At 37.2% G+C, this 17,565-nt stretch overlaps 1 pseudogene; it reads right to left on the bottom strand.

Annotated features, from left to right (window-relative positions):
* Positions 1-1,215: 1,215 nt before the first annotated feature.
* On the bottom strand, positions 1,216-2,212 carry LOC116902766 (annotated as a pseudogene).
* Positions 2,213-17,565: the final 15,353 nt, after the last annotated feature.

Genomic DNA, 17,565 nt, shown 5'->3' with positions numbered 1-17,565 from the left:
AGAGAGAGAGAGAGAGAGAGAGAGAGAGAGAGAGAGAGAATGAGCCACACATCACACATGATGAATGATTCAAGCCTATCATACAGCTCTTGGAGGTTAGGAGTACATACAAGGAGGTTAGGAGTACAAATTCAGTGTCACCTACAAAAGTTAGTTTAAGTTTGCTTGAGCTACAGGATATCCTAACACTGATTTGCTAACTTAAACTAAGAAGTACAGTTCTTAGATATTTTTAGCAAACACATATGTAACATTTTCCAGTCACTAGTTTTAAAAACTTTGAGGGAGATAATGTTTCTCTTTGGTCTTGACAGGTGTGAAGTATGAGGCACAGGTAAATGAATCATCCTTCATAAATCTCCATGAAAAGAAATATTTGAATTAAGGGATTCTAGCTCCAGATTTTGTGTTCTTAGCACTGTGGTCCATTGTCCTCTTTCCAACTATCCTCATACCCTTAATTAGAAATTGCCTGTTTCTTTATGCACTGACCAGGGTCAGTGTAGGTATGCACAGCTATTTTCAGAAATCTTTGATAACTTACAACATTGATACCATTATAGCATATTCTCAGGTACCTCTTACTTTAAAAAAAAATTGTCTGGATTATAAGTTCAAAGAAAAAAACTGTGTCATTATTACTGCCTTCTGTCATGTACTATAGCTAACTAGTATGAGGAAGACAATTAATAAAGATAAATGACATGTTTGTATGTTTCTTTAAATATCCAAGTTGCAAGTTGACGTGTCTCATGAGTAAGTTCTGGATTTACTATGCATTGGAATACTTTGCAAGTCCCCTGGTCATTATCGTTTAAGGGTTTATATGAACATTTCCTCCTGGTTCTTATTTACATTTCCCATAATAGAGAATACAAAGTGACAGAAGATCTAGTAGTTATTTTGAAGTAAGCTTCCTGAGAGATAATAGAAGCATGTTAGAAAAATTAGATCAAATAAGTTTGAATTGGATATAATAACCTTTATACTTCTTTCTTTTTTTTGAGGTGGGTGCAGTGAACTTTATTGATGGTATTCAAGAGAGCAGGGAGGGATCCCTAGGCCCCTCCTGTTATTATGGGGGTCTGGGATGGAATTGTGAAGAAGATGATCAGTGTTGGGGGCTGAGTTGGGATGGGGACTCCTCAGCAACCAAGGGCCTCTCTCTTGCTCTCAGTATCCTTGCTGGGCTGAGGTGGGGTAGTCCAGGGTTTCTTACTCCTTGGAGGCCATGGAGGCCATGTAGGCCACCTTGTTGCTGTAGCCATATTCATTGTCATACCAGGAAATGAACTTTACAAAGTTGTCATTGAGAGCAATGCCAGCCCCAGCATCAAAGATAAAAAAGTGGGAGTTGCTGTTGAAGTCGCAGGAGAAAACCTGGTCCTCAGTGTAGCCCAGGATACCCTTTAATGGGCCCTCAGATGCCTGCTTCACCACCTTCTTGATGTCGTCATACTTGGCAGGTTTCTCCAGGAGGCATGTCAGATCCATAACAGATACATTACGGGTAGGAACACGGCAGGTCATGCCAGTGAGCTTCCCATTCAGCTCTGGGATGACCTTGTCCACAGCCTTGGCTGCACCAGTGGATGCAGGAATGATGTTCTGGGTTGCGGGCATCACACTACAGCTTTCCAGAGGGGCCATTCACAGTCTTCTGAAGTGGCAGTGATGGCAGAGACTGTGGTCACGAGGCCTTCCATGATGCCAAAGTTGTCATAGATGACCTTGGCCAGGGGGCCTAAGCAGTTGGTGGTCCAGAATGCATTGCTGACAATCTTGAGGGTGTTGTCATATTTCTCATGGTTTACAGCCGTCACAAACATGGGGGCATCAGTTGAAGGGGCAGAGATGATGACCCTTTTGGTCCCTCCCTTCAAGTGAGCCCCAGACTTCTCCATGGTGGTGAAGATACCAGGAGACTCCATGACATACTCAGCACCAGCATCACCCCATTTGATGTTAGCGGGATCTCGCTCCTGAAGATGGTGATGGACTTCCGGTTGATGACAAGTTTCTCATTCTCAGCCTTGACTGTGCCATTGAATTTGCCATGGGTAGAGTCATACTGGAACATGTAGACCATGTAGTTGAGGTCAACGAGGGGGTTGTTGATGGCAACAATGTCCACTTTGCCAGATGCAGAGGAGGAAGCCCTGGTAACCAGCTGCCCAATACGGCCAAACCTGTTCACACCAACCTTCAGCATCTTTTCTATGGGATGAGGCTGGCACTGCATGACTAGATGCGGCTGTCTCTGGAACAGGGAGGAGCCACCTTTATACTTCTAATATTGCTTGACTTTGCAATTGTGAATAAGTGGACTTTTTTTTTTCTTTTTTTCTTTTATTCGGAGCTGGGGACCAAATCCAGGGCCTTTTGCTTGCTAGGCAAGCACTCTACCACTGAGCTAAATCCCCAACCCGGACTTTTCTTTAATAAGTCAAGTGTATATAATTATTCTGTTTGGCTACTTTTGGAAAATCTGACCATGGACTCATTAATAATAAATTGAGTGTGGGTTCTAGAGAAATGGCTCAGAGGTTAAGAGCACTGACTGCTCTTCTAGAGGTCCTGAGTTCAATTCCCAGCAACCACATGGTGGCTCACAACCATCTGTAATGGAATCTGCTGCCCTTTTCTGGTATGTCTGAAGACAGCTACAGTGTACATATATACATAAAATAAATAAATTAAAAAAAATACTGAGTTGAGTGAATTAGAATAACAAACATTCTATAGACACATTTTCTGCATTTCATACTCTTCACAATATATTAGGCTAGAGGATGAAATCAAATGCCATGAAACTGTAGTGACATAGCTATGAGCTGCTGTTGGGTACTGGGATGTGAAAGCAACCATTACTCTTAACCACAGATCTATCTCCCTCACCCCTTGAATGTTCTTAATAAATTATTAGATGTAGAAGATATCTCAGGAAGAAATGCACCTGGATATGTAAATTTTCTTGTTTGCTTTTGCCATAAATCATGTATCATTTTACCAAAGTGTTCATAAATTATCATGAAATATTAAGAAAACAAAACACAATAGAAAACCAAATGCAAAAACTGTAATTTGATCAAATATGTAAAACAAGGTTGTCACAGAATAACCAAAATTTTCATTAAGGTCTCCAAGTTTACTCAAAGTTTTGCACAAACCATCTTTTTTGCACCTTTATCATTTTTTGAAAAATGGATATTTGTATATGAGATGAACATTGTTGAAAGATAATCCTAAGGGAAGGATGGCAGAAGCAGAGAAGTACTGAATCCAGAAAACGTTAGATCACTGTTTGTAAAGAGATGGGTCCCACACATCTGCCTCACATCTAGTTCTATCAGACTACAAGACTATTAGGAACATATTGTGATAGGTAGGAAAGCCCCTTGATTTAGATAAAGTGGAATTCAACTAATTTTAAGTGATTATGCAACTGTTTGATTCTCAAGTCCTATAAGACAACCATGCAAAACAGATGCTTGAAAATAAAATCTTACAGCAGGAAAAGAATTAATAAAATAATTTTAAATGAATTGCATTATAGAACAATAAAAGTTCCTGCTGTGTTTGACTAATTTATAATGAGATATAAAAACAAACATGTTAGTAAAGAGTAAGATATAATAAGAAGAGATTATTTCTCAACACTTAGGGGGGAAAAGTTGGCTAAGTATGACAGTAGTGCATGAGACTAAAAAAAAATAAAATGACTATACTGACTATCCCAGTAAAAGGATGTGAAGAATTTTCCTGTTTAAAGGAAATGAAGGGACAAAAATTGGACCATAAATTGGAGGAAAAACCATCTAGAGACCTCCCTACCTAGGGACCTATCCCATCTACAGACCCCGAACCCAGACACTATTGGTGATGTCAAAAAGCACTTGCTGACAGGAACCTGGTACCTGGTACATCTGTCCCCTGAGAGACTTTGCCAGAGCCTGACAAATACAGATGTGCATACTCGAAGCCAACCATTAAACTGAGCATGGGAATGCCAATGGAAGAGTTAGGAGAATGACTGAACGAACTGAAGGGGACTGCAACCCCATAGAAATATGGGATTCCTATGGAACAACAATATCAACTAACAGGCACTCAGGAGTTCCCAGGAACTAAACCACCAACAGGAGAGTGCACATCAAGGGACATATGGCTCCAGCTACATACTTATCAGAAGACTGCCTTATCTGGCATCGATGGGAAGGGAGGCCCTTGGTCCTGTGCAGGCCAGTGTAGGGGGATGCTAGGTCAGTGAGGTGGGAGTGGTTAGGTGAGTGGGGGGGCACCCTGATGAATGTAGAGAGATGGGGAATGGGAAAGGAGTTTTTGGAGGGAAAACCAGGAGGGGAACAGCTTTTTAAATGTAAATCAACAAAATAACCAATGAAAACATTTTTAAAAGAATGTGAAAACTAAAAGTTGCTCAGTGCAAAGAGAGAGAACCACAACTTAATTCAGGTCACAACACCATCACTACTGCTGAAATTATAAGATAATAGACACAGCAGCAGAGCGTTTCTTAAAACACTGGAAAATCCCACACTGGTTTTATCACAAAATTGTATGTCTACTCTACTTTCACTAAATATTTATCTGAAAAATTGCAAATGCACTCTAATTATATAATAAAATTCTATGTGGATTTTCACTGTGGAAAAAAAAATCCAAGGATCCTTAATGGTAATATTTGTGAAAATATTAAAAATTGATGCCAATCCTATTTATAGAAAAAAAAGAAATCAATTTGTTTACAACTCATGTGAACATATTGCTTCAAAACTCAGAATAATAATTTGGTAATATATGAATTAATAACTTTTTAATGTACTAAATAGAAAATAGAAGAGCATATATAAAAATTGAAAGTTTCAGGAACAGCAGGAAGCACTTATTTATAGCATTTTAAAATTATTTTTTACTAATTTACATTGCCACGTTTCTGAAGGCAATCATCAGCTGTAGTAGTTCCCAGGTACAGTTTTTGGGGTCACTTGTTTATTTTCATATCATCTGCAAACAGTGATTCTTTGATTTCTTCCTGTCCAAATTGTACCCCCCCCTTGATTTTCCTTAGTTTTCTTGTTGCTCCAGCTAATACTTCAAGTACTATTTTAAGAGAGCTGGAGGGAGTACACACCTATGTCTTGTCCTTGAATTTAGTACTATTGCTTACATTTCTCTCCAATTAGTTTTAGGTTGGCTTGGTGTATATTATCCTTACTATGCTTAGTTATGGGCCTTGATCCCCCCAAGAGTTTTAGCATGAAGGGATGTTGGATATTGTCAAAGGCATCTTCAGCATTTAATGAGATGATCATGTGGGTTTTTTCCTTTCAGTTTGTTTTATATAGTGGATTACATTTGCATCTCCTGGATTTGTTTGTGTTCTTGGATATGGTGACCATCCCTCAAACAAGGGCCGGTCCTAAATTCCTATGGATATGTCATCTTTTGAATTTGGCAGGTTCTCTCTCCCCTTTTATTTTGGGTATTTCCTTTGAGCTAATGTCATCCCCTTGGGGTCCTGGCAGCCTTTTTTGCTTTTCCTGGTATCTGGGAAAATTTCTGAAGTGGCTTCTTTGATTTCCAAGTTCCCCATCTCCACTGCTCATTTTTTTTTTATTTGACACCTCTATTGTTCAATCTTGGTTTGAAAATTTTGCTACTTTTTTTTTTTCCTCTGACCTTCTTCTTACACCTCCCCATTTTCTTCCACACCTCAATCTGCCCAAGTTTTCTCTGCCCCTCCTCTCTCCCTACCACATCCCTCCCTCCCTCTACCTCCTGTGATTATTTTGTTCTCTCTTCTATGTAGTACTAAAGCATCCACACCTTGGTCTTCCTTCTTCTTGAGCTTCATATGGTCTAAGATTTGTATTATGGGTATTTCTAGCTTTTTGCCTAATATTCACATATCAATGAGTAGATATGTGCATTCTTCTGTGACTGGGTTACCTCACTCAGGATAATATTATCTAGTTCCATCCATTTGCCTGAAAACTTCATGAAATCATTGTTTTTAATAGCTGAGTAGCACCCCATTGTATAAATGTCCCACGTTTTCTGTATCTATTCCTCTGTTAAGGGACACCTGGGTTCCTTCTAGTTTCTGACTATTATAAATAAGGCTGCTATGAACATAGTGGAAAATGTGTCATAGTTATATGTTGAAGCATCTTTTGCATATATGCACATCTTGGAATAGCTGGGTCCTCAGGTAGTACTATGTCCACTTTATTGAGTAACCGACAGACTGATTTCTAGAGTGGTTGTACTAGCTTGCAATCTCACCAACAATGGGGAAGTGTTGCTCTTTCACAACATCCTCACCAGCATATGTTGTGAAAATTTTGATCTTAGCCATTCCTTCTGGAGTGAGGTGGAATCTCAGGTCATTTTGATTGGCATTTCCCTGATAACTAAGGATATTGAACATTTCATTAAGTGCTTTTCAGCCATTCGAGATTCCTCACTTGAAATTTTTTTGTTTAACTCTGTACTCCTTTTTAATACGATTATTTGATTTTCTGGAGTTTAACTTCTTGAGTTCTTTATATGTTTCGGGTATTAGTCTTCTTTTGAATGTTGGTTTGGTAATCACCTTTTCCTAATCTGTAGGTTGCCATTTTGTCATGATGACAATGTCCTTTGCTTTGCAGAAGCTTTACAATTTTATGAGATTCTAGTTGTCTCTATTTGTTTTTAAAGCCTGGGCCATTGGTATTCTGTTCAGAAAAATTTGCCCTGCCCAATGCATTTGTGGGTCTTTCCCACTTTCTCTTCTAATAGATTCAGTTTATCTGGTTTAATGTGGAGGCCCTTGAGCCACTTGAACTTGACTTTTTACAAGAAGATAAGAATGGATTGATTTGCATTCTTCTACAAGCAGACTGCTATTTAAGCCAGCACCATTTGTAGAATATGCTGTCTTCTTATCACTGGATGGTTTGGCTTCTTTGTCAAAGATCAAATGACCATAGGTGTATGGGTTTAGTTCTAGGTCTTCAATTCTATTCCATTGATCTATCTCTCTGTTGCTGTACAAAAATCATGTGGCTTTTATCAATAATGCTCTCTAGTAGAGCTTAGGGTCAGGGATGGTAATTCATCCAGAAGTTCTTTTATTGTTGAGAATAGTTTTTGATAACCTGGATTTTTCATCATTACATGTAAACTTGAGAAGTGCTCTTTCTATTTCTGTGAAGAATTGTGTTGGAATTCTGATGGGGATTGCATTGAATCTGTAGATTGATTTTGCAAAATGGCCATTTTTACTCTATTAATCCTGCCAATCCATGAGCACGGGAGATCCTTCCATCTTCTGATATCTTCAATTTCTTTCTTCAGAGGCTTGAAGTTCTTGTCATACAGATCTTTTCCTTGCTTGGTTATAGTCACACCAAGATATTTATATTATTCATGATTATTGTGAAGGGTGTCGTTTCCCTAATTTCTTTTTCAGCCTGTTTATCCTTTGAGTAGAAGAAGGCTACTGATTTTTTGAGTTAATTTCATACCCAGCCACTTTGCTGAAGTTGTTTATCAGCTGTAATAGTACTCTGGTGGAATTTTTGGGTCACTTATGTATACTATTACATAATGAGCAAATAATGATATCTTGACTTTCACCTTCCCTTTTCCCTTTATCTCCTTTTATTGTCTAGTTGCTCTGCCTAGAACTTTGAGTACTATATTGAATAGGTAAGAAAAGAGTGGGCAGCCTTGTCTTGTCCCTCCTTTTAATGGGATTTTTTTGACTTTTTCTCCATTTAGTTTGATGTTGGCTATTTGTTTGCTCTATATTGCTTTTATTATATTTAGGTATGGAACTTGAATTTCTGGTCTCTCCAATACTTTTAGCATGAAGGGGTGTTGTATTTTGTCAAAGGCTTTTTCAGCATCTAATGAGATGATCCTGTGGTTTTTATATTTTTATATTTAGTTCGTCCTTCCTACATGAAGTTCTCCTTGCCTATCATACTGTGGCGAGTTAAATGAGAATGACCCTCATTAGGTCATATATTTCAAAAACTGGTCCCTAGTTTGTGAAACTGTTTGGGGAGGAGGCCTTGTTGGAGGTAGGTGGTAAGTCACTGAGAACAGACTTTGAAGTTTCAAATCACTCATGTCATTTCAGTATTCCCTTTGTGCCTCCTGCTTGTAGATCAAGACATGAGATATCAGCTCTTTCTGGTCCCAGTGTTTTTCTGCCATCATGGATTCTCACCCTCTGAAACCTTAAGCCAAATTAAGTTTTTGATGAGTAGATTTGGTCACAGTATGCTTTAAATTAACCAATTGTGGCTGCATATGTGAAGGACTCTCACATGGGGCAGTCTCTGGATGACCTTTTCTTCAGTCCCTGATCCACCCTTTGTCCCTGTATTTCCTCCTGTGAGTATTTTGCTCTCCCTTCTAAGAAGGACTGAAGCAACCACATTTGGGTCTCCCTTCTTCCTGGGCTTCATGTGATCTCTGAATTTTTTTCTTCTGTATTCCAAGTTTTTGGGTTATTATCCATTTATCATACATACAATGCGTGCATACAATGTGTGTTCTTTTGTGACTGGGTTACCACATTCAGGGATATATATATATATATATATATATATATATATATATATATATATATATATATATATATGAAAATAAGATAATACAATGTCAAAAGAGTAATTCACTAAAATCTTTTTTTCAGAAATATAAGTAGAAAATGCCTTTTCACTCTCAAGCAACTAACTTCTCTCTCTCTTTCTCTCTCTCTCTCTCTCTCTCTCTCTCTCTCTCTCTCTCTCTTTCTTTCTTTTTCTCTCTTTTTTCGGTAAAACTTAAACTTGACCTTTAATGGAAATTCATGAAAAACAAAAACTGACATTTCCCATATGCCTGTCTCAGAAACATGCATTCAACATCAGAAGAAATTTGTGTTCTGTTACAGACAGAAAAATCTTGACACTTATGAAAAAAATAGTACGAAGACTTATTAATGGGAGCTCTGATGATGGCGTTTTACAGTATATGAGAGACTGTGACCCTAACTCTGAATAGAAAACCAAGCACAGATTTACAGCTGAGCAGCTGAGCAGGTGTCGGAAGGTCATGATTGACACGAGAGGCAAGCAGGACTTGGAGAAAACTGACTTGACAAGACTGTTGCTGAGGTACGCAAGCTAAGGTCTATGACATGGTCATATGAAGCATGGAATTTCTTAAGGCAGCCGCTTTGGATCCCTATCAGTGAACGATAGCACTGAGCATGACACATAGTATTGTTAAATGTTGTCAGTATTTCTGTGAGTATTAAAAGAAGGGAGAAAATGAAGACGTAAATGATTTGAATTTGGTCAGTTAATCTTACTTGGTTAGGTATTTTGTTACTTAGAGTACAACATGTTAAGGAATATTATTATTATTTTCTTAGTTCATTTTAAAGTTTAATTATGTTGTCCATCTTAGTTTTTTAGAAAAATGTAAGCCAAATTTCAGTATTGAAAGTATTTTATTCATCTTTCTTGAAGGTCTATAGACAATTATATATTGTTCAAAAGTTAAAGAAACAATTGGATTTTTTATAATTGTAAAATCATGTAACAGTTGTGCTTATGGGCTTGTTGATATTTTTATTACAAAATTAATTTTTATATATTTTGTGATGTTTGGAAATGAACCTAGGTCATTATGCTATAAGAATATGTGATGTAGTCTTGGCTCAGTTTTCAGATTTTCTTAAACAAATAACAACTTTTACCTTGAAGTGGCATCTCTTGCCTATGTATGTTTCTTATTTTCCTGGGAGACAAGATGGAAATTTAAATATAATTCAGACTATGGAAAATACAGTGATTCTATATAGCATTCTAAGCACCCAATGTCATGAGTTTTTAAAGATCAACCGCATTTGCTATTTCTTGGCATTAAAAATACAGTAAATCAGCATCTCTATCCACATTACTAGTCCTGTTATGGATTCTGTTTGCAACTCCACTGCTGCCTTCAATATGTGCGTTTACATTTAAGTTAACATCTAGAGTTGGATAAGACGTTTTGGAACATTTTACATTTAGTAGTAAAGAGAAGACATTTGATATTTATTCGCACTCTGCTCACCACCAGTAATTTGCAGATCTAAAATCACATCACATTCTGTCTCACATACAGTGGCATTTCTTATGTATCCTCTTTCATATTTTACTATTATTAAACCAATAGTGTTGGGCTATCGTTTCCCTTGAAGTCCAGAAGGAGAAATATAAAAAGAAAATAAAAGTCTAGAGTATTTAAGAGATAGAAATAAATCAAATTACAACATTTTATAATTATTCTGTAATATTTAAAATGGTAGAAATAACAGTGTGACTCAATGTCTGCCCAGTCACAATAAGTGTCTTCATAAAAATGCCACGGAAATATAAAAGACATCCATTTCTCTGCATCTATACTATGCATATGCCCAAGTCCCTTGCTATAAAACATAAAGTTGATTACTAAACTTACTGAGCATCTGGAAACTAACAGAGATATGTGAACCTATTTTTAGTATCAGAGCCTCCTAGAAAGTTTATATATACTTAAGAAATTAATGACCTGAATATTAATTGAGAAAAGTGCTATGTGAACAAAGAATGTTGTGCTTAAGTATTTATTGTCTATGAAAATAAACCACAGTAAAACGAGACAAGAAGCAGTTATTGTAGCTGAGTACGGCAGTGCAGGCCTACAACTCTGCACTGGAGAGGCTGAAGGAGGAGGCTCTCTCTGAATTGGACGCCAGTCTAGATCAAATACCAAAACCTTGCTTCTCAGAACAAAAGAAATAAAAGCAGAAAAGGATGGCATCTATTTTTCATCTTTACTAAAAGTAAAACAGACAGAATGTGCAACGAATAACAGTTTTAGTTATTAGATAAGAATGAAAAAAAATGTTCCTTCTTAGCACACCTATTTGCTCTACAACATTGGCCATCCCTTCTCTACGTCTTTTTGCTTATAGCCATTTAATTTTCAATGTGTTCAGTTCTTCCGCTCTCACTTTAATGTATTTATGTTTCCTTGCCTTGCACTACCATTCTGTACATCCATTAAATATTCACCTTTATCTTTTTTCCTAAGTCTTTAAAAGCCCATGCATATTACATGGTGTTATTGGTATCTTCGTGCTTGTATTCACATAAATTCCAGTGTCTTTGATTTGGGAATGCAGCAGTCTTTTTCTGGCAGTGTTTATGTGGCTCATTGTTGCGCAATGTTTCACAGAGCATTTATAACATGCACATTAGGATTGGTGGGGTATGGGATGCCTCCAACTCTGATGAGCCAACAGTGCTTTGGTGAGTGTCCCTTAGGAAAGCTGGGTACTCAGAGGCGGCCACAGGAAACTGTTTAACTGGCATGTATGAATTTGATTAATTAACTCTAGATTCTTTCTAAAATACAAATACTTATTTGCACGACCTGTATTTTACATCCTCATTTATTCTTTTGCTTCTATACCTTAAATTTTTATCATTGTTTGGGTTATAAATATTCTTCAAATTTAATTAGACCCATGAATTTGAACATCACATACTTAATTTGCCTAATTTTTATTTACTTATACCTTTTTCCAGGCAGTATTTCTGCTGTAGGAAGCAACTAGTTTGTTAATTGAATGCCATTCCAAAGACTACTCTTTGTTCTTTTCTTTTATTGACCCATGAATTTTTCGAGACTCTAGAATTTTTCTTCATGCATTTCAGTATGAAAGCACCCTTTACACTGATAACTGTTTAACTGTGGTACAGAAGTTCTTCTCAAGCACTAACCATGGAGAGGAAAGCGCTTATCCCATCACCATGAGTTTCATCACTGGAACTCACTTAGGAGTTGTTTCCTCAGTCTTGAATTGCTACTGCAGGTCTCTGGGGTTACAATGTTCAGCCCTTACATTCAGATTTTAACCAGAGTAAGGAGGTAACACTATACTTTTACCCACAAAGTAAACATATTTCTCAAATATCTCTATGGGAAAATATCTTTCTCATTGATTCGTGGTGCTAATTTTTTCAAATGTTACATGAATATTTAGATATCTAGTTATTCCTTTTTTGAACTCCTTATTCTACCTACTTCTCCCTGTACCAATACTGTCATTATCAAATGTTATTTATAGTATGGCTTGGTTTCATGAAAAGTCAACTTTTAAAACTGATTTCATTGTAGTTTGTCATTTTTTTTATACAATACATATAGATACAGCTCATTTTGACTAGTGTATCAGGAAGACACACATGTTAGGATCTAACATCTTTAGTATATTTTATTTTCTTTTCTGTTTGTAAAGGATACATTTTCATGAATTTATATCTACTTTCATTCCTTTTAAAATTTAATTTTTGTATTGGTTTGAATAAGTCCCTGACTGGCAGCACTGGACTGGCGGTGAGGGTAGGGGATTGATTACCTTGCTGGAGCAATTACATCGCTGGGGATGGACTTTGAAATGAAATGGCTCTAACAACTTCCAGGTCTGATTCTCTGCTTTGTGATTTTGGCTGAAGCTGTGACCTCTCAACTTCCTGTCCCCTCTCTCCCACCATCCCTGATATTGGTTACCATGCCTCCCTCTGGAACAACAAGCCAGAATAAACTGTTTTACTTGAGTTGATCATGATATTTTCTCACAGCAATAGAAAAATAACTCCATTCTTTTGTTGTTGTTGTTTTAAATTAAGTTGTCTATAGTTAGAGAAACATCAAACTTTATTGTACTTTTATTCTTATTTTTGGTGTAAAGAATAGTTAACTATTTTTGTAGAGATTTCTACCATAACTACAATTATTATAAACAAATGAAAGTCCTACTATTTTTTCCAATGTCTGTAGTTTTCTCAGTTAAAATTTTAAGAACCTAGTTCACGGATACACCTACAGGAGTATCTATTTGATGATTGATTAAAAGATTAAGTACCGCAGGAACATAATGAGCTTGCAGACTGTGAATCTGAGTTGTTTTACTTAACATTGTCCATTTGAAATTTACCCATTTCATTGCATTAAAAACAATCTCCCTGTTATTTTTAGTAGTATTGAAATATACTGTTACAAGACTTTCAAATAGTTTGTTCATTCAGTAACTTAAATAGTTGGGGTTGCAGCAGTTTGAAGTGATACAGAGACTATTACTATTCACAGATGTATATTTATGTGAAAATAAATAAGTATGTAGCATTTGTTTTTAAATAATAAGGACTAAGATTTCTATGCAAACTGAATGTTCAAAGAAATTAGAACCTGCAAAAAGCACAGTGAATGTGCCCTTTCATTTCCCTTTGAAAGTATATGGGAGGTCTGGTTCTACTGTTCTACCAAACAGTTCTACTGTTTGGTGCTATCAGACATTTTCTTTTAACAAATGTAATAGGTATTAAGATTCACTGGGACATATTTATCACTTTTCTAATGACCAGTGAATTTTATGCCTTTTCCTGAGATTATGTGTCACTATATAGTATTTTCTAAATACAGATATATCTAACTTCTTACCAAGACCCATTTATAATCTCTCTCTGTCTCTCTCCCTCTCTCTCTCTCTCTCTCTCTCTCTCTCTCTGTCTCTCTCTCTCTCTCTGTGTGTGTGTTCTCTGTATCTATTTTTGTTTCTCTTCCTTTCCTTTTCCTTTCTTCCTCTCATCTTTGACTTTTTATGGACTTTTGATCTGTCCAGAGTCTGTTACAGCTCTGTATTGCTGGTGTTAGAACATGACAGCAGATTCTGAGAGTGAAGGAATGGGTACATTTACCACAACAAAACATTTACCAAAATCCATGATGCGAGGCTGTAAAGCTCATCCAATAGTTAAGAGCACTTACAGCTCTTGTAGTGCAGCAGGATTTAATTCCCTGTACCCACAAGGTGTTTCAGAACTAACCATAATTTTAGGTTTGGGGGAACAAACATTCCTCTTTTGTACAGAGGCTGAGCCTGCTGAGCCCAGGCACAATGCAATGTATATAAGATTTTCACCTGGATCTTTTAGTCTTCCCTAATTAATTAATTAAGTTTGTGTGTGTGTGTGTGTGTGTGTGTGTGTGTGTGTGTGTGTGTGTTGCATGTGCGTTTTGTGCAATGTCATATATGAGTGTATTTACTCCAAGAATTTGGCTCCCCAGATTAAATTCAGTTAGAGAGGCTTATTTCTTCCTATCTATTTAGCTATCAGTCTCCCCTACCTATGGACTTTACTAGATGAACAGCAATTTAGTAAATTTCGCCAGTAACTTTCTTATCTATTTTGATAACATATGTTCTATAGTTTAAGCCAGATTTCTTCTCTATCATCCTCTGTTTTGCATATGAATACCCAACTGTTTCAAGACCATTTATTGAAAAGACCATCTTTCTTTTTTTAAACTGACTTTACAGCTTTGTTGAAATCAATTGACCATATGTGTATCAGTTTATCATTTTGTTGTCCAGTGAAGTGTTTTCTTAAATGTCAATTAGATTTAAAGTGTTTGATATAATTTTCGAGGTCTTCTATTTCCTAACTGATTTTCTGTCAACTTGTATAATTGATTAATGAAAGAGAAGTATTGAAGTATTTAGTAAAAAGTGTCATTTTTTACCGTGTCTTTTCAGTTCTATCTCTTTGACTTCCTGTGCTTCACATCTCTGTGTCTTCTTTGCAAATTGCTCACTTTATGACAATGTGATTTTTTGCTAACCATTGGGTAACTCTTTTGCTGTGAAGTTGACTTGTCTGTTATTAATCTACACAATTAATAATCTGTTAATCACTCCTGCTTCTTATGGATCGCATGAGATTGTGAACTTTTTTAGTGTTCTATTTATAGATAGCATATAAGGGAATTTTGGTATTTTTTTGTTTGTTTTTTCATTTTTATTGGTGGTTTTATTTACTTACTTTTCAAATGTTATTTCCCTTCCCCTCCACAAGTCCTCTATCCCTTTCCCTTCCCATGACTCTATGAGGGTGCTCCCCACCCACCCAAGTACCCACCCCTGCCTCAGCTGCCTAGCATTCCCCTAACCTGGGTCATCAAGCCTCTATAACATCAAGTGGCTTCCCTCCCAGTGATGCCAGATAAGGCAATTCTCTGCTACACATCCAGCTAGAGCCATGGGTTCCCCCCACACATCCCCAAGGAACTCTTTGGTTGGTAGTTTAGTCCCTGGGAGCTTTGGGGAATTTGGACAGTTGATATTGTTCTTCCTATGGGGTTGCAAGCCCCTTCAGCTCCTACGGTCCTTGCCCTAACTTCTCCACTGGGGTCCTGAACTCAGTCTGATGTTTGACTGTGTACATCTGCATCTGTATTGGCTGGAATCCGGCAAAGCCTCCCAGGGGACTCTATACCTGATTACTGTCAATAGCACTTCTCGGCATCAACAATTGTGTCTGGGTTCGATGTCTGCAGATGGGATGGATTTCTAAGTGGGGCAGTCTCTGGATGGCCTTTCCTTCGGTTTCTGCTCCACTCTTTGTCCCTGCATTTCCTTTTGACAGGAGGAATTCTGGATTACTATTTTTGAGGCAGCTGGGTGGTCCCATTCCTCAAGTGGGAGCCATGCCTATCCACTGCATATGGTCTCTACAGATTCTATCTCCCCTTGGTTGGGTATATCAGCTAATGTCATAACTGTTGGGTCCTGAGAAACTGTGGGCCCCTGGCATCTGGGATTTTCTAGTGGCTACACCCAGTTCCCCTTCCCCACTGTTACACACTTACTTTCAAATTTCTGATCCTCTGAACTTCTCCCTCTTCTCTTTCTATATGTAAACTGGCACCCCTTTTCCCTCCCTCTCTTCTCATTCTCCCAGATCTCTCTCCCTCAACTTCCCAGAGATTATTTTCTTCCCTCTTCTGAATAGGACTGTAGCATCTACACCCTGGTGTGATCTTCTTTCTTCTTGGGTTTTATAAGGTCTGTGAATTGTATTGTGGGTATTCCAAGCAATTTTTTTTGCTAATATCCACTTATCAGTGAGTATATACCATATGTTTTCTTTTGTGACTGCCTTACCTCACTTAGGATGATATTTTCAAGTTCTATTTCAAGTTCCATTTGCCTGAGAATTTCATCAAGTCACTGTCTTGAATAACTGAGTGGTACATCACAGTGTAAATGTACCACATTTGCTGTATCCATTCCTCTGTTCAAGGGCATCTTGGTTCTTTCCAGCTCCTGGCTATTATAAATAAGGCTGCTACAAACATAGTGGAACATGTGTCCTTGGTATATGTTGGAGCATCTTTTGGATATATGCACAGGAGTAGAATAGCTGGGACTTCAGGTAGTACTATTTCCAATTTTCTGAGGAACTGTCAGACTGATTTCCAGATGGTTGTACTGGCTTGAAATCCTACCAGTAATGAAAGAGAGTTTCTCTTTCTCCATATACAGTAGAACATAGGTAAATAAGTTGACAGCCTTAAAGAGGAAACAAATCAATCTCTTAAAGAAATACCAAAAAACACAAACAGGTGAAGAAATTGAACATCCAGGATCTAAAACTGAAAATAAAAACATTAAAGAAAACACAAAGGGAGACAGCCCTAGAAATGGAAACCGTAGGAAAGATCAGGAGTCACAAATGCAAGCATCACCATCAGAATACAAGAGATAGAAGAGAGAATCTGTCATAGAAAATGCCATAGAAGACATCGACACAATAGTCAAAGAAAATACAAAAAGCAAAAAGCTTTTATCTCAAAACATCCAAGATCTCTAGGACACGATGAAAATACTGAACCTAAGAATTATAGGTATAGAAGAGAGTGAAGATTCCCATCTCAAAGGACTAGCTAACATCTACAACAAAATTATAGAAGAAAACTTCCCTAACATAAAGAACAAGCTGCCCACAAACATACAAGAAGCCTACAGAACACCAAACCGATGGGACCAGAAAAGAAATTCCTCCCAGCATATAATAACTGAAACACAAAATGAACAGAACAAAGAAATAATATTGAAAGCAGTAAGGGAAAAAGGTCAAGTAATATATAAAGGGAGACCTATCCAAACTACAGCAGACTTCTCACCAGAGACATTGCTTGGGCAAATGTCATACAGACCCTAAGAGAACAAAATTGCCAGCCTAGGCTACTATATACATCCAAACTCTCAATTACCATAGAGGGAGAAACCAAGATATTCCATTACAAAACCAAATTTAAACAATATCTTTCAACCAATCCAGCCCTATAGAGGATAATAGAAGGAAAATTCCAACACAGGGAGAACTACACCCAAGAAAAACAAGAAACTAATCTCACAACAAATTCAAAAGAAGAGAACTGCACAAGCATAATTCCATCTCTAACAACAAAAATAGCAGGAAGCAACAATCATTGGTCCTTATAATCTCTGAACATCAATGGACTCAATTCCCCAGTAACAGACAGAATGGATACATAAAGAGGACCCAGCATTTTGCTGCATACAGAAAACACACCCCCAGTGACAAAGACATTACCTCAAAGTAAAATGTTGGAAAAAATTTCCAGACAAATGGTCCCAAGAAACAAGCTGGAATAGCCATTCTA

This window comes from Rattus rattus, chromosome 6 (genome assembly GCF_011064425.1).
Source record: "Rattus rattus isolate New Zealand chromosome 6, Rrattus_CSIRO_v1, whole genome shotgun sequence".
Classification (NCBI taxonomy): domain Eukaryota; kingdom Metazoa; phylum Chordata; class Mammalia; order Rodentia; family Muridae; genus Rattus; species Rattus rattus.
The sequence above is the reverse complement of the archived record's forward strand: the minus strand, read 5'-3'. Positions and strand labels throughout refer to the sequence as shown.